The sequence below is a fragment of the Solanum tuberosum genome, unplaced genomic scaffold (genome assembly GCF_000226075.1).
Source record: "Solanum tuberosum cultivar DM 1-3 516 R44 unplaced genomic scaffold, SolTub_3.0 scf00011, whole genome shotgun sequence".
Taxonomy (NCBI): Eukaryota; Viridiplantae; Streptophyta; class Magnoliopsida; order Solanales; family Solanaceae; genus Solanum; species Solanum tuberosum.
In genome coordinates this window covers 1,922,065-1,941,097 of record NW_006238938.1, presented here as the reverse complement: position 1 = coordinate 1,941,097, position 19,033 = coordinate 1,922,065, and positions in this window count along the sequence as shown.

Sequence of the window (19,033 nt, the reverse complement as noted above, 5' to 3'; positions counted from 1 at the left end):
AAAAAAAAGTAAACAACATCTTTGATAAATGCAACTCTTGAGAGAGAGTCTTGGTCGTTCCATAATAATCTTTTAATAAAACATAATTAAACCATAAAAACTAAGAACTATAATTTTTTTTATGCTCTGAGTAATCCCAACCGTCTAGCAATAATTTGTAATCCTACAAACGTCATCTTAATGACATATATAAAAATAGGATCAAAATCCTAATATCAATTGAACTATGTTTTGGCTTTGGTCAACTTTAATGTATCAGTATAACAACCATTCATGTTGTTATAGGTGAGCTAATCATGAAAGGTATTGGGCGAGAATACTTTTGGAGTAGTAAGTTGAAAATTTCAGGCTAGACTAGGATTGGTCAAAATCACTTAGCAAAGATGACGTTTAGGGTAATTCGAGGAAAGGATTGAGTGATCCCTCTGAGTTGAGTTTGTTTACCTTTTTACTAAGACGTCATGGAATATGTAGGACTTTTTAGAAGTGAATTCGGGTAAGTAGAACTCCTAATATTGAACTTGACATGAAAGGATTAGTTTGGAATGTCAAGGTTTTAAAGTGTGTTGAGAAATATGCTAATTTGGAAGGATTTCTGAATTTCTATCTCATGCACACTTCTATAGCGAGTGACATACCACTAAAGTGGCAAATAAGTTCCTGCTATAGTGGGCATTTCTTCTACAACGATGAGGCTATAGTAGGATTAGGTCTCTATGGCGGGGTAAGTCACTAGAAATGCAGAAAATTCCCCAAAAGCACCAATTCTACACATGGACGTTTTGGGGAAGTGTAGAGGTGACCTAGGGTGATTTTCATTAATTTTGTAAGTTTTGGGTCGTGGGTCACCCATGTGGACCGACCCGACCCTACCCATCTTTTTCATGCCTTATCCAAATTAATTAATTAATAATTAAATGGATAAATCCTTTTAAAGGATAAGGCAAGTAAATGTTCTGCCTCTCCTTAAAAGACTCCTAGTGGGAGTGTTTTCAAGTAAGCGTAAGATGTGAAACCTGAAAGGGTGGAGTGGAAACGTGATAAACAACAGAGAAAAGGAAAAATTAGTGATCCTAGACAAATCCATCAACACACAAAAAGAAGACTTCTAGTTTGTGAACAAAGATTTTTGTTTCCTAGTGATTCAAAGAGGGACTTGAGTGCAATCCTGAAAAGATAGCAAAATCAACGACTTTCGCTGCAAATTATAAGGTACACATCTCGTTGTTGAATAACCTTAATAAATCCTTCATTGGTATCAGAACCATTGTTTAAGATCACATCATGTGCTGTGTACTTGAGAATTCACTACCTATGTTTATAAGAAATAAAATAGATTCTATATTTTTTTTAAATCAGTGAATAGAAAAATTGAATGATGTTAACTTTCATAACGCTTAGATGTGGATTAATTTTATGTGAAATAGGATTCATAATCCTAGTTGATTTTCTATCACAAAATAGATAGGATTACTAGTCCTACTAAGAGAGTTTTTCTGTTTAATAACGATCTGAAAATAGAATGTACGAATTTTGGGTAGACCTTATTTTTCTTATAATCTCCTCGTGCTTAGATTTCCGAAAAAATATTATAATGGAAAAACAGAATTATAACGAGTAAGATACGAATTATTAAAAAAATGGATTTTTTTTTCTGTTTTCCGAAAAACTGCATTTGTCTAGAGCAATCTGGAAATTCGCTGTGCAGTTTTTGGGTGGAAACTTAATTTTGTTTTATGATTTGCTCTTTCTAAGCTTTCCGAAAACATATTATAATAAGGAAACTTACTTAAAACGAGCAAGATATAAATTTTTCAACAAATGACTAGAAAAAAAAACGTGTTTTTTTGGATTTTTTTTTTTATTGTGATTAGTGTCCTATTAAGGATTATTTTTACTTGTCCTCTTTTAGGATCTTATTGTTCTTGAGTATTCGAATAATCCTTATGTTCCTTAAACAGTTGCTTGACATTATGAGAAATTTGTGACAGATGTTGTCACATTAAATGGTATTAACTATATTTTATTTTGTTTCCATTTCAGATATGGCTGAATGGGAACATGCTCAAATTACTCTAAGTGGGAGTTCTCAGTATGTTAAGAAAATGAAGGGTCATTCGAAGACAAATAGAAAAAGATCTAAGAGAGTTTAATTCTTTGAAGATGGATCCCCATGGATGCTTAATAGAATTTCTCCGGAACTTTATCGTGAAATTTGAGAAACTTTATGAAAGTCACCCTCAAATTACAGATAATGAAGGATATGCTATTTTGTATGATTCCTTGCCAGAATTCTGGAAGAATGAACTTAATCAAGTTAGAATCGAAATTGGGGATGATGAAGAATTATGAAAGTACTATGTAAAAATAGGAGTTAAGTGGGTAAAACTACACCCAAATTGTATCCACATACTCCATTTTTTATCAGATTAGTTTTATTTATTATTTTAATTTTTATTAAAATATGAAATGAACATCTTTTATTGTGCTTTGATATGAATATTTAAGTTTATTTTATTGAATAAGTGAATGATTATTCTATTGTGCAATATACTATGGTGTTTAATTATTAGACATACAAAATCTGTGTGGTTATAGTCTAAAATAAATAAGTGTACACATTAATAAGTTAATTTCAAATTTTAGTTAAATATTTAGTTTGTAGATAATGATTGGATGCATACGTGTCTTTTCCATTTTACATTAAATATGAAATCTTTATGAGAATTAATTTGCTTAAATGTGTATGTCACATGCATAATTGATTAAAATTCTTGCCTAATTATATGTCAATAATAGACATGGCATCAAAAAGTATCATTGCTGACTTAAACAAAGGTGAAAAACTTAACGGTGATAATTACGACATCTGGAGTCGTAAAATATGGTATGTATTGGAAGAACAAAATGTTTTGGAAGGTATAAATCATGTTTTGAATGAACCAGAAGAGGGTAATACTGCACAACACAAAAGGGATCTTGAAGCTTACAAAGCTTGGAAGAAGGCTAACTCCACTGCAGAATAATAGTTAGTTCTGTAGTTGATGATCTCATACATGAATGTGAGGAATTCCCTACTGCTCATGATATGTGGGCACATCTGCGAGGAACGTATGGGGGTACGTCTGTAACCCGCCTCCGATAGTTGACTATCAAATTTGACACTTACAAAAAGCGTCATGATCAAAATATCAAACAACACCTTAGGGTGATGTTAAACGTGATAGCTCAACTCAAGAGTGCTGGCTATGTTCTTTCAGATGAACAACAAGTTGAAGCAGCGATTCAGTCTCTTCCCAATTGGGAACATTTGAAGGTTAACTTGACCCATAATGATAGCATAAAAACCTTTTTTGATGTTGCACGCCATGTTGAACTTGAAGATGAGCGTCTTGGTGCTACTAAAGCTGCTTCTAATGCCTCTGTGGCAAAGTCAAGTGGTACAAAATCTTCAGGCTTCAAGCGTAAGAAAAATTGGAAAAGAAATGGGAAAGACAGGGAGACTGGAGAAGGACCCTCTAAGAAAAAGAAGCAGCCAAACTCCAAGAAAGGAAAACAGTTTTTCAAGAAGAGAGACAAGAGTAAAATGAAGTGCTACAATTGCCAAGAATTAGGGCATTTTGCTCGTGAATGTACCGAACCCAAAAAGGTAGCATTTCTAAACGCATCTCTAAGTGCTATCTATGCTTCTAGCACTTCTTTACTGACTGAATCTTATCCTATGTGGATTTTAGACTCAGGATTCACCGACCACGTGAGTCGAGATAAAGAGGCGTTTGTGGAGTTTCGTCGAGTTTCATCTAAATCAAGGTGGATCTACGTAGGAAATAATGTTAGGCTTGAAGTCAAAGGTATATGCACTTGCAAAGTGGACTTGCGTGGTGGCCGTTCCTTGATGTTGCATGACGTCCTATATACTCCAGAGATTCTACGAAACTTAGTGTCTGTGTCTGTTCTTTTGGATGTTGGTTTTGATTTGTTTTTTAGTTGTAATGGTGTTAGAATAACTCTAGATAATGTTTTATATGGTTTTGGACTTCGTTATGATCATTTTATGGTATTAGATTGTAATCCTTCAACTTATGACTATTATGTTGACCGTTGTGTAATGGCATGTTATTCAAGTAACAATGATGTTGATATTATTACATGGCATGCTAGATTAGGTCACATACGGCAAGATCCAATGAATAGGTTGGCAAAAGAAGGGCATATAGGTTCTTTCACAAAAATTGAAATGCCAACTTGTGAAATTGTCTTGCTGGAAAGATTATGCGTAAACCCATTTGGAAAGGCTAAGAGAGTTGAGTTCCCACTTCAATTAATTCATTCTGATATTTGTGGTCTAATGAATGTAAGGGCAAGGTCTGTTGCTACATATTTCATTACATTTATTGATGATTTCACGCGTTTTGGTTATGTATATTTGATTTCTCATAAATCTGAAGCACTTGAGTGCTTTAAAAGATATTTGAATGAAGTTGAAAATCAATTAGATAAAAGCATAAAAGCTTTAAGAACCGATCGAGGACATGAATATTTGTCAAAATAATTTGAAGAATTATGTACTGAAAAGGGTATTATCAGACAATTAACTACTCCTTATACACCTCAACAAAATGGTGTCGCTGAAAGAAGGAATAGAACATTATTAGACATGACAAGATCAATGATGGCGCAGGCAAATTTGTCTATCTCTTTCTGGGGAGATGCATTATTCACTGTGGCTTACATATTGAACAAAGTGCCTTCTAAGTCAGTGTCTTCCACTCCTTATGAACTTTGGGCTGGTCATAAAACAAACCTGAATGATCTACGACCGTGGGGTTGTGCGACATATATTAAAGATCGTTTTGGTGAGTTTGGTAAACTAAGTCCAAAAAGAAAAGAAATGTATCTTTATAAGGTACTCTGAATGCTCTAAAGGATATGTGTTCATTGGTGAACTGTTGAGCCTCTATACGAAATGTTGAATTCAGAAGATCAAGTAATGTTGTCAAACATACTTGATAATTCAATGGATCAAGAAATGATTCCTGGTCCGAGTGGGAGTTATGAATCTCAAAATCCTATAGAGGAATCTGAACTTCAAATACGTAAGAGTACAAGAAAAGGTGTACCTAAATGATCTTATGAGATTGAGGATTATGTTTTCCTGGTATCTCCCACAGAATTGGATGAACCTAATTCTGTAATTGAGGCCTTATCGAGACCTGAAAGGGATGAATGGTTAAAAGTGATGAAAGAAGAATTAGAGCCCATGAAAACCAATAAAGTCTGGGATCTAGTTGACCTTCCTAAGGAACGTAAAGTTATTGGGAATAAATGGATTCTTAAAGTTAAACGTAAATCAGATGGGTCAATAGAAAGACACAAAGCACGATTGGTGCCAAAGGTTTTACTTAAGAAGTTGGAATAGACTCTGAGGAAATTTTTTCACCAGTTGTGAAGTTTACTTCCATACGATTACTTTTAGCTATTGTTGGATGTTTAGATCTAGAATTACACCAAATGGATGTGAACATCGCTTTTCTCAATGGAGAATTAAACGAGGAAATCTACATGGAACAACCAGTAGGTTTCATTGTAAAGGTCAAGAAAAGAAAGTATATAAATTGAGAAGATCAATTTATGGCCTAAATCAATCTTTAAGATAGTGGTATCTAAGATTTCATAAGGAGGTGATGTCATTTGATTTCACCATGATCGATGAAGACCATTGCATCTATGTGAAAAAGTCCAATGGAAATTTTGTAATTCTTTCTCTTTACGTAGATGATAATTTATTAGCTGGAAATAATTTGGAGTATGTGAAAACTGTCAAGTCATGGCTTTCAAAATCGTTTGATATGAAAGATATGGGTGAAGCAGACTATATATTGGGTGTTAAGATCCAAAGAGATCGTTCCAATAATTTTTTGAGTTTATCTCAAGAACTTATATAAAGAAAATATTGGAACGTTTTTGAATGAATAGTTGCAAATCCATGGACACTCCTATAGCAAGGGGTGAAACTTTAAGCCTTAAAATGTGTCCAAAGACTAAAAAAGAAAAGGAAGACATGTCTCAAGTTCCTTATTCTAGTGCTGTCGGGAGTTTGATGTATGCTATGATGTGTACTCTCCCAGACATTTGTTATGCCGTGAGTCTAGTTAGCAGGTATCAATCCAATCCTGGAAAAGATCAGTGGAAAGCAGTAAAAAGAATATTTCGATACCTGAAGGGAATTGCAGATCATACATTGTGCTATAGTGGATCTGATTTATTCATAAGAGGTTATACAAATGCAGATTGGGCTGGTGACCGGGATGATAGAAAATCAACATCCGGTTATGCTTTCTTACTAAATGGTGGTGCTATTTCATGGAAAAGTAAGAAGCAAACTTGCACAGCTCTTTCAACCATGGAATCTGAATTTGTGGCTTGTGCGTCTGCAGTACAAGAAGCAGTTTGGTTAAAGAGATTCTTTGAGCATTTGAATATTGCAAAGAATTCTAAGAGTCCCATGATTCTAAATTGTGATAGTCAAGCGGCTATTGCGTACACGAAGGATCCTAAGTATCACAGCAAGACCAAACACATTGACATCAAGTATAACTTTGTGAGAGACGTAGTGGCAAATGGAGAAATAACTTTACAATACATTCCTACACGTGAAATGATAGATGATCCTTTTACGAAGGCCATATCTAGAGACTTGTTTGAAAAACATGTTAAAGCTGTAGGTTTGCGTAGGATTTTATGATATTTCAGTGTTGTAAAATGACTTGATTGTTATAATATTCTCCTCTATATAAAACTATTGAATATATATTCAAATGTAGTATGCATGTGATATTTTATAAAGAAATAGAGAGTGTCGAACAAGTCGCGAGATTGGCTCTCTCACACGAGCAATCGCCTCTTACGTCGGGGAACGTGAAGAGATGAGTTTCACCACCATTTTATGACTTGTTTTGTGATCTAGACAAAAGTTTCTCCACGAAAATGATTTTAAGGATCACTGAAGAGAGAAACTAGGGTTAAACATCTGGAGATGCTTAGACCAAGGTCTGTACGATGTTGAATAATCGAAAGAATGAGACACATACGCCAATCTAAGGTGTAAACATCGTAGCACGTGTTTCATACCACGTGTGTCAAGCGATCAATGGCTCAATGAAAGATTATTCCCTGCTTCTTCATTGTGTGAGACCCAGAAAAAGTTAAAATGACTTTTTCAATGAAATACCCTTTTGAACTTTTGCTGTTCCTTGAAGTTTCAAATCGGTGTTACTACTTTAGCATGTTACTAACAGCCATGAGTGATTCGGCAATGCAGTACATGTCTAGGAAAGCAGTTGATATGGAACAGATAGATTCGAGTAGAAAGGGAAGATGAATAAATGAAGAATTCAACTTGTATACATAAGCCGGCTATTACACTCAAGTGAAATTGTGTGTATAAAGTTAAATATGAAGTTGAGTTAATATCCTTGAGAGGATGAGGGAACAAATAAGTAACTACTGAAGTAGTGAATGAAGTCTGGGGTATTGTGAGTAATAGTGTCCTTAAAATAATAGTGAATTCTTTCCGCATGTGATTGAATTCTTATGTAGGGATTGTAAAACCTTAAAGGTAAGCTCTTCATGCTCACAGGTCGCACGAACTATTTGTCGTATGAATTGTGTGTCTGATTGATATAATGTTGACTTGGGTCTTGTCCACTATGTGTGAAGTGGGAGATGTAAGTTTTGGGTCGTGGGTCGCCCATGTGGACCGACCCGACCCAATCTGTTTCATGCCTTATCCAAATTAATTAATTAATAATTAAATGATAAATCCTTTTAAAGGATAAGGCAGAACAGTTACAAAGTAATTGTTCAACCTCTCCTTAAAAGACTCCTAGTGGGAGTGTTTTCAAGTAAGCGTAAAATGTGAAACCTGAAAGGGTGGAGAGGAAATGTGAGAAACAAAAGATAAAAGGAAAAACTAGTGATCCTAGACAAATCCATCAACACACAAAAAGAAGATTTCTAGTTTGTGAACAAAGAATTTTGTTTCCTAGTGATTCAAAGAGGGACTTGAGTGCAATCTTGAAAAGATAGCAAAATCAACGACTTCCGCTGCAAATTATAAGGTACACATCTCGTTGTTGAATAACCTTAATAATTCCTTCAAATTTTTCATTAGAATCCTCCATAAAGGTAAGTAAACTCCCCTAACATGGTATTTTGATTATTATGCCTTAAAATCCATGGTAGTGACTTTAGGGAAGTGTTTGACTTGACTTAATAGTGGAAAATCACGGTTTAGGTGAAATAATCAAGAGACTAGCTTGGGATTTGGGATTAGGATATAATCTAGGTATTTAGGCCTAAACCTTTTATTGTACCTCAAAAGTGAAACTTTTATGATTGAAGCAATATTGCAAGCCTTGTAATTCGAAAATTTTTATCCAACAAAAGAAATGAAATCATGGTAATAATACAACTATTTCACTCCATGTTAGCTGAATTCATTCCTTTTCTGAAACTAGAACACTCTCCCCAGAAAATTAATGATAATTCTATTTTATAAGTCAGATAATTTCTATACCTATGAGTGTTACATATAATTCCTTTAATATGAAATTCTTTATCACGTTCCAAATGTGTGTGGTCGAGACATTCAATTAAACATCTACCAACATAGTAAAATCATAACTAGTTAATAAATCAACATTTTGCAGAGCATACCATCAATAGCTACAAGATAAAGCTGAATATTATAACATTTGTAAAAATTTCAAGAGAAAATCATATGTCAAATTTATGAGTGGTAGATTTCCACTCATTTGATGCCTTTTCAGCTCAACAATTAGTGTCATCAATGCATATTTATGTCCTATCTGATGATATTTTGATGTTTTGCTGCTATGAAGGCTAAAGGACAAGGCAAGGATGAATACAAGAAAAAAAGGTCAAAATCATTGAAAGGAGTATAAACTCTTAACAGGTGGTCGCCTAACCATAAGGGCAGATCGCTCAATAGGCCAGACCTCACCCAATGTGACAGTGTTCACAATTAAAAATGTTCAAGGAATGTTGGTAGAATAAAAGGGAAACATCGATCTGCCAAAGTCATTGGGTGAGCTAAAAGTTCCATCACCAAAGGTGACAAATCTCTGAGTTAAAATGAAAGCTTAATGGGAGAACTGGGTTATAATTGGTGATCTGCTGAATTTGAAAGGCTGACTCAATTGAGTTCACCAACTAAAGTTCAAACACCTAAAGCCTGAAGCAAAAGAAGGGTGAGCTAAAGAACAAATGATGATCCATCGAACTTTTTAGGAGGGCTCGACTAATGTCGCCGAACTAGTCACCAATTAAATTTTGGACAATTTTTTGGAAAACTATAAATATTCCAAAAGAGAAAGAAGATGTATCAGATTTAGAAAACAATTTCGATCATAACTTTTACTTTAGAATTGGTATGAGATTTTAATTAGTATTTTACCCTTTGAGAAATATTCTTAGTTTTTCTGTATTTTGAATGATCTTGTAATTAGCATTTGAGGGTTCAAACTAAAGTGGATGTTGAAGATTATTTTTTAATTTCAACTCTCCAATGGTTGAAATCATAATTTGTATACTTTCTTTCCCTTTTATAATGCTTCACTGAAACCTCAATTCTAGGGGTGTGATTATGGGGTTGGGTGTTGATTTAATTTAGTGGATCTTGTGTCTTACTCTATTTTATTGTTGTTCATCCATGTATTTGAGTTATTTAGCATGAAATTAATTTAAGGGTTAAGGTTGCAAACTTAATCCTAGTCTAGATCTTTGATTGATGCTTGAAATAATCAATTAAAATGGGTAAATAGCTTGATGCATGCATTTTAGGTATGATTTCTAAAGTTTGGTCGAAAAAGAAATTGTGGTTCAATTCTAATTGTCAAATCTGCTCGAAAGAGGGATTTTACTAAGGTATTGAGTTGATTTGTGATTCACATAGATGAGAATAAAAGGAGATTAATTCTATGTTACGATGCTCTGAGATCAAACGAAGATTAGTGTCATTGAAGATTACCCAGCTTATCCATGATTGTCTAGAACTATACCTATTTGACATCAATACCAGTCCCCACACCTCTGGTTCGTCTCTTACTTGTTTGAATCCTTAATTTTGTTTAATCATTATAATTGATACCGAAATCCTTTTTGTCAATCGGTTTGTATTCTTAATTTCCTCATTAAATTCATTGCATTATATCACTCCTTATTGGATTCAACCCTGACTCTTTGTTGGGTATGTTTATTGCTAACGATTGCTTACTCTTCTAGTTATTTCTTGAGAGTAATTTGACGCATTATAAAAAAATGGCACCGTTGTAGGGAGTGATGGGTAAGAATTCAATTAGTTAAGTTATTTTGTGATTTTTTTTTAGTTGTAGTATATTGTTGTTTAGTGTTGTTGTTGTGCCCTAATCGCAAGTGGAACTATGAGCGAAGATGGAATTGACGATGCTTGTCACTATGGGTAGAATGATAACTTGAGAGATATGAACGACTTGCATGCGAATGTCATTGAAAGCACAAGAGCAATTGGTCTACCTGTAACACCATAGATTAGTGAAAGGTCTAAAAAGGGGTAATGGGAAGGAACTCAAAGGCCAACACCTGAACCATGGATCCTACACGGAGCCCCAGACAGCTCGTGAAGGAGACCACGGCTCGTGTGGTATCCCGTGGCAAGTCCCCCAACATATATTGAGCAAAGGCACCTCCAACGAGGGCCTAAACTGCCCATGGGGTGGTGGACGGGCCTTTATGACTCCTGTGTGGGGGAGGCAAAACCTACCCCAGAGTTGGCCTCCTCCCACAATCCCCTAAACGGGTTGTGAAGATCCAAATGGCTCGTCAGCATGGTTGTGAAGGGGCAAGGAAATGGGGGACCTCTCCCCACGCCATTGGTCAAGGACCACGGTTGCCACCACGGCCCGTGTGGTCCTTGACTGCTCGTGAGGGCCACCATATGGTGGTTGCGTCATCTTTAAGTCGGGGGCTTTTCGATCTTTTTCTAATTATTGTATCCTAACATTATATTTTTTTCCCTTACCTAGAAGTCCTATATAAGTGTTTTAACCCCACATTTCCCCAATTGAAATAATTCTCTCAAATTCTTAAAAGAAGAGCAAGTCTTCTTCTCCAAAATATTTCTCTCTCTAGAAAGCTTGAAGAATGAGGAGTCAACCTAGTGTTTCAAGTCAAGCATCCAATTCCACCATTGAAGGCTAGCTTTTGGCATTGAGGTATGATATTTTTCATCGATGGAGCCCTTTCCTCCATGGAGCTCGTAAATTCTCCAATTTACAAAGCTTGAACTCTCCAATTGAGTTAGGGTTTTATTCCATGTCACGGGTTCCTTTAAATGTTGATTTACCTAATTGATTTATGAACTTTTATGCATGAATTGATATAATTTCATGATTTTATGATAAATCCCTATGATCCCATGTCTAACCCATGTTTTCTAGATATTGATGATTGAATGTGGGTTTTGAACTATGGAAGGTAAATTATGAAATTATGCATGTTTTAAGGAACTGATGAGATATGATGTAGATTGCTTTAAGAGTGAAAAACATATATATGTTGTTATCGAGTTAATTGATCTGAGAGGGTTGCTCACATAACTACCTCATGCATGAATGTGAAACATTTTCTCACATAAAAGATACTAAGATTGGAAGATCTTCTCACCTAAAATTAATCAAAATTAAGGAGCTATTCTAATGAAACCTAGCTTGGATCGGTTACTTAATGGTACCCTTCCGTGGATGACATATGACTTAGCTTGGATTGGAAATATGATGTGCCCTTCCATGTATATTAAAGACAAGTTAAGAAAATGACTATTCTGTGTGATTTACGCTTAGCACTGATAGGATATTGAGATGGAAGCTCTCTCGTTAGTAGAGGTTAGGTTTCTAATAACAATCTCTTTATCCCATACCTATGTGCCCCTTTAGGATGATTGTCTTGATATACATTAGCTAGTGGATCCACATAAACTAGAAGCTCATGGTCTTACCTTGGCAAGTAGGACACCCCTTTTTCAGTGTGGGGTAGACACCAGATTCCGTGTTGATAACTGACATGGTCTTATATGTCGGCTAAAAGTAAATCTCCCACAATAATGAACTAAGGTTACTTCAAGAAGTATCTCACACTTGTTCTAAGATGATGTTATTTACATTTACCATGTTTTATGACTTATGTCCTCTAACCCTTTTTATATCATGTTTAAGCTTGGTCATTGCATCTCATGAAGATATCCCTTTTTAAGCCTGTTTTCAAATGTTTATGCATGGCTATTATACTTGGTACGTATTTGTACTAACGCATACTCTTGCCTACATTTCCCCAAATATAGGGTCCGACCTTACAGATTCACACTTCTATGGCTAGGGATCTCATATAGAAAATTGAAGATTAGTGAGTCCTCATCACCCGAGGACCGAGCTAGATTTTCCTTTTGTCTTTACTTTCAGTTTTGGAACTTGATGTATGGGCTACGCAACGATAAACTCTTATTTACTAGATGGCTTGGGGATGGTGTCTGGACTTCACCTTTTCTTTACAAAACTTTTATATGTTGAAACTGTCTTTTAAGTCTCTTTATTTATTATCCTGTATGATGAATGCCAAATAGCTTGTATGGGGCCTCTCGGGGCCTTATACACCATGTTACGCCTAAGACCTACATTTGGTAGTGAAAAACTTGGTATCTGAGCCAAGTTTAGAAAGGTCCTGGGTAGTCTCATAAGCCACGTCAAGTAGAGTCTTGTTCATGAGTGTGAAGTGCGCCACATTTATAATTGAGAGCCTATAAGATGTTTAGGAAACTCCACTTCTTTCATTACTCTAAAGTCGTGCGATAGAGTTTAACTCTATAATTTTCCTCTCCTAATCCTTATCTGATGCTCTATAGGATATGGCCACTCTAAGGGTGTATGCTAGAAGGAATGTGGGAGAGAATGCAAATCAAAAGGCTCCTCCTCAAGCTCCTCAACTTCCGGTTGATCCTTTGGCTGAGCAACTGACTAATATGGAGTTTAGGGCTACTTTTCAAGTATTGGCCCAAGCCAAAAGGGAGGTTGTGATCCCCGTGAACCCACATATGGGCACGATGACATCTAGTGAGGGATCTCACTAGAATGAATCATCCAGAGTTTCATGGCTCTAAGATTGAGGAAGACACTCAAGAGTTATTTGAAGAGGTTTACAAGGTGTTGATGATCATGAGAGTGTCGCCGGTGGAAAAGGTGGAATTGGCCGCTTACCAACTTAAGGGTGTTGCTCAAATATATTTAAACCAATGGAAAGAATGGAGAATAGTTCATGCGGGTCCTTGATAAACTCTCTACTACACCTCATCCAAAACTAGGTGTAGGCGATCGCAATTGATGGGTCTTTAGGCGAACCGCTGAACCACTCGGCGAGCTCGACCCAGCTCGCTAAATAGTCCAACCTACTAGATTTTTATTCCGACCTTCAAAATATAACCTGTAGCCCACGAAAGCAAAATTAAAATATTATTCTATGCAATTAGACTCAAACCCATACTATGCATGCCCACGGGGTACTCAGACTTCCCCCAATTTTGCCAAAATTAGCCAATTGACGTCTTTTGCCCTTAAGAATGACGTCAACCGCTCTATCATTTGGTAAAATCCGACAATCGACACAATTTGGGGTTACTCAGACTTCACACCCACTAGACCCATAATAAATTCAATACAAACCAACAAATTTAACATGCTTAGACACGGGATTTCACGATTTAAGGCCAATTAACATCGATTAAAACTAATTATAGGCAGGCATAACACCACACATTCAACAAATCAACATTTATGCACTGAGAACAACCACACAATGATCAAGCATTCGATTTCATCCAAATGTAAAGTCGGGGTTTGGAAAACCAACCTTATATGCCGAGAATTTGAAAAGCTAGGCTAGCAACGAATTCGAAAATCATCCCAAGTTATTTTTCCCAATAAAAAAGCAAGTAAACGAGTACAAAAATAAGAAGATATGCGGTTCTGAAAGTTTGGAAGTCGAAAAGTATGAAATGAGGGAGATTTTTGAATTTAAAACAGTTTGTCCTTAATGACTCTTCAGTTCACGCGCCAGTCGGCGATCACGACTTATGTTGCCGACCCAATCGGTGATGCACCGAGTAGCAGTTTAGTTCGCCGAGTTTTATAGAAACTCCAGCAAACTAGGTGGTTCAAACGGAGGTCCAAGTCGGGATGGCTGACCTATTTGGCAAGTCGCCGACTGGACTTTTGGCTCGCCTAACTGCTAATTTTCCCAAAATTTCAAATTTTCAACCTGCACATTCAACACCGGTTATTCAAACAACTGTAATAAAAGCATAAAATCTTGGTTTGCCTCCTAAGAAGCACCTTATTTAACGTCGTGGCACAACGTGGATACACTTTCAATGTTCATTTTTTGGGTTAGCAAAAGTATCACTTGGTAGACCCCCTTTTGTCCCTGGGTTTAAATTAGATGTGATTTGACCTATTTGCATTTACAGTTGTTTGATGGACACTGAGTAAGAAGTGACCGTTTGATTGAGTGTGGAGACGTCCACTTTCATTACTTTAAGTACCTTGTCCGACTCTTCCACTTTATTGAGAATCTGTGCAAGCATATCTTTCATGTGAAAGTTTTTCGGGTCAGTCCTTTGCTCCTTTGGCTTTTGACGCTCATGGGGTGGAACGTATCTTTCCTTGTTACCATCACGTTCCTTCCAATTAGTCTCACGGTAACACCATTCCCTGTCACGGTCTCTCCATCCATAATCTCTCTGTCTATTCCAACCTTGATTCCCGCCCGACCTTGGATAACTCGGACAGAAACCTTGTTGCCTCCAAAAGCACAAGCAAGTGCACGTGGTCACTTAAGTAGTACAACGACTCTTTCGAGTCGAATTATCGAATCCAAAGGTCTTCAAATCAACAAACACTAAATTTATTGTAATTAAAATAAATTTACTTATGTGACAAACAATTTTAGGAATTTGTTTGTATCAACTGAATTAAATGATTTCAAAGATTAATCACTACAATTAAACAGTTTCAAACAAAGGAACTTCGCAATTTGGGAAAATATTTTAGGGTTGTAGCATATACCCATTTCAAGCATAATAATAACTTATCCTAGCATTCGATAGGTTAACCTCATTATTGATTCACAAGGTTAATTTTACGATCACGATCTCCTGACCTCTAATCGCCTACCACCATTGACAGCCTAACTGCATCGCTGAGCGGGGATAGGCATGAACCAATGGCGGAGCATTAAGCTATCATCTTGCACATTGATTAAACGCGGCGTATAGGTATAATACTATCCTACAAATAAACCACTCTAAGTTTTACCCAAGAATGAACACACTTTTCACATTCTTTGGTCTATCCCGCTATTCGTCTTCCGAGTTCAAGAGCGGCCAATGAGTTTATTTTAATGTTGATCAGTCATTAAAATAGTTAAACAAGAATGTAAGCAGAAATCATAAGAAAACCCATCTCATGCTAGAAATAAATACTATTACTCCATTAATCGTAGCAACAACCCTAGAATAAGGGAATTTAGCTACTCATATAATAGAACATCATCAAACAATGTTCAAAGATCATAGAAGTGTTTACAATAATGAAGGAGTAGAAGAAAAGCCCTAGATAATGTCAGCAAGATCGCCCAAATCGTCTTTTCCTATTTTTCAAAAACTCGATATTAATAAAATAACACAACTGGGCTATTTATAGTCAAAAAAATAAAACACGTGGCGCATTTTTACATCTCTACTTTATTCACATAGGATGAAACGTCATGGTGATCCAAAAAATAATCAATTAAGTCGGTTTTAAAATAATTTTAAGAAAAAATAAATTTTAAAAGAGTCGCCACCTAATTTTAGAAGAAAATAGGAAACCATTTAAGTGATCTACGAAACCATTAGATTCTAGGTAAGGTGTTCAAGTTATTCCGAAGGGAAGGTGTTAGGTTTCCTTCGAAATACACAACTGTGGGTCCCGACTGAATTCAATTTTTTTCAAATTGAGGAGGAGATAAAACAATATACAAGTAAAACAAACACACAATATACACAAGTATTAAAATAAAATAATAATATATGAAATGACCTAAGTTTGCCTATCGTCAATGATATACAATAACAAATCAAATATTGTTCGAACTTTGTTCGAATAGCTTTAATGGGAAGCAACTTCAGGTACCTGTAAAGACACTTAGTAAAAGTGTTAGTGGTAAATAAATAAGAATAAAAAAAATGAAATAAATAATAACTTAATATAAAAATCCGTCTTGTATACATGGGAGCCTTGAAAATCGATGGTAATTTCTTCATGAGCCAATTTTAACAAACAATATATATAAGCTTAAACTAAAATTCCATCTTTTTACATTGGGGAGGCCTCCAAAACCAATGGAGAGATTTTTTCATTGGCTAATTTTAATAACAAAAAGTAGCAAAAACTATTTTAAAGAGAGGATTGAATGCCAAAGCAACCACTACATATCGAGCAGATCAATAGAGAACTGTTTGATAACTAAAATAATAATACCATGATAGGTAAATAAAACTACTAGAAAAAATAATTGAACACTAAACTATAACAGTCACCGAAAAGCAAAGTGAGAAAAATAATTTGTCAAAAAGTAGAGACTATATAATATTAAAATAGGCACTGAATAAGAATTTAAGTAAGAATATAAAGACAAAATCACTAAAATATAAAACAGTTCAAAATAATAAAGAGACAAGTCAATAGTATAATATATTTTTATATTTAAAAAAAAATGCCAAATGCATAACAAGATGAGCACAAATCATGATTATACCAAATATGTAGTAATAATAATTATTTAATGTTTCTTATCAAAATAAAATACAAAATAAATATGTATCAATGGCAGTCATAAAATCTATCTATATCAAGAACAACTTAATAATTTGTAACTAAAAGAATATGTACTTACTATACAAAATAGAAACGAATAGATGCCCATATCATCATAAAAATATAATCTAATTATAAACAATATGAAAATCAACCTAACATAATGCAATGAACAAAAGAACGGACTAATGAACTATACTTACATGAGAAGCAATTGGATCTATTGTTTGGCGGAGATGGAGTACTCTACTGTAGTTGGGTCATCAGAGAGGCGACAGCTGGAAGGGTCTGGTTTGTGGTCCTTCACCAGAGAAAGCATGGAACAACAGTGAGGCATGGCTTTGGCTAGCTGGAATACCTGCAAAATAAACAAAAATCGGAAGAGGGGAAGGGGACTGACAGCGGTTTTGGTGTCTTTCCGGTGACTATTTCACTGGAAAAAGGAGAAAAATGAAGAGGGGTTTGGTCTGGTTGTTGTGGGTCTGGCGTCAATCTAGGGTGGTGGTGACCGGAAAAGTAATGAATAGTTAAATTTCTTTGTGAATAAAAATCTGAAAATTTCCAACCCCTTCTAAAAAATAATTCACCACCCTTGATTTAATGACTAAGTTATTATTTAAATAGGAAATTGAAAATCACTCATAGTACAATACCATTATCTTAAAATTGTGGGCCAAAAACCACTGGTCAATACAATATATGTGTATGAAATCTTATTTATATTCAAATGAATTTCTAGACTGTGCAAAATATCAAAATGAATATTAACAAATGTAATAAATAAAATGAATATTAAATAAATGTAATGAATGTAACTAATAACATGTAAAAAATGCAATTTAACAGAACTAATAATTTAATCAAAATGAATAAACATATTCAACCAGCTCTGTTGCAAAAACTAATGTAATTAAAATTAACTGATAAAAAATCCTAAATTTTAACAAATAAGGATAGTTATCGATAAACTTATTTAAAATTATAAAACATGTATTTTGAACTATTATATAAATAAAACTTAAAAGTTACGAATTTTGAAAATGTTAGGCCAAAATTGGGTGTCAACAGTTGTCGCTTTCGTTGGATATGATTGATGAAAGAAATCATGGACAAAGAAAATTGACAAACCCGATTTTGGCCGAACACATGACTTCCATATAAAAGTGTGCTTGGAATGTGGTGGAAGTCGATCTTGGACTTGCTTCCAAAAGGTTGCACATTGTGTTGTGTCCTTGTTGACGTAATCCACACCTGTGGCTCAATCGAGAATGCATCCTTTTGGATGTTCTTGAAAAGACAAAGATAAACCTCATTATTAATGACAAAATTAAAGAAAAAGGTAGCATCCCTTACGATACAACCAATGACGATGATTCATACGTAGGATATAAATGCATGTCCATCGGTAGGATGAATGAAGATGATCCATCGGTAGGATATAAATGCACGTCTATTGGTAGGACGGAATAAAATGATCTATTGGTAGGATCTGAATGTATGTCCATCGGTAGGACGAATGAAGATGATCCATCGGTAAGATCTAAATGCATGTCCATCGATAGGACGAATGAAAATGGTCCATCGGTAGGATCTGAATGTATATCCTTCAATGCCAACATCCTCTGACTTCAACATGAAGTAGATACGATACACATCCTTCACCTCTGAATAGATGCAACTTAAATGCAAATATCATTCAACGCAAGACTCCTCTGACTTGAATGCAGAATAGATAAAGTGCACATCCTTCACCTCCGAATAGATGTGATTTAAATGCAAATATCCTTCAACGCAAGTCTCCTCCGACTTGAACGCGGAATACATATGGTGCACATCCTTCACCTTCGAATAGATGCGATTTAAATGCAAATATCCTTCAACGCAAGTCTCCTCCGACTTGAACGTTGAATAGATATGGTGCACATCCTTCACCTCCGAATAGATGAGACTTATATGCAAATATCTTTCAACGCAAGTCTCCTCCGACTTGAACGTGGAATAGATAAGGTGCACATCCTTCACCTCCGAATAGATTTGACTTAAATACCAATATCTTTCAATGCAAGTTTCCT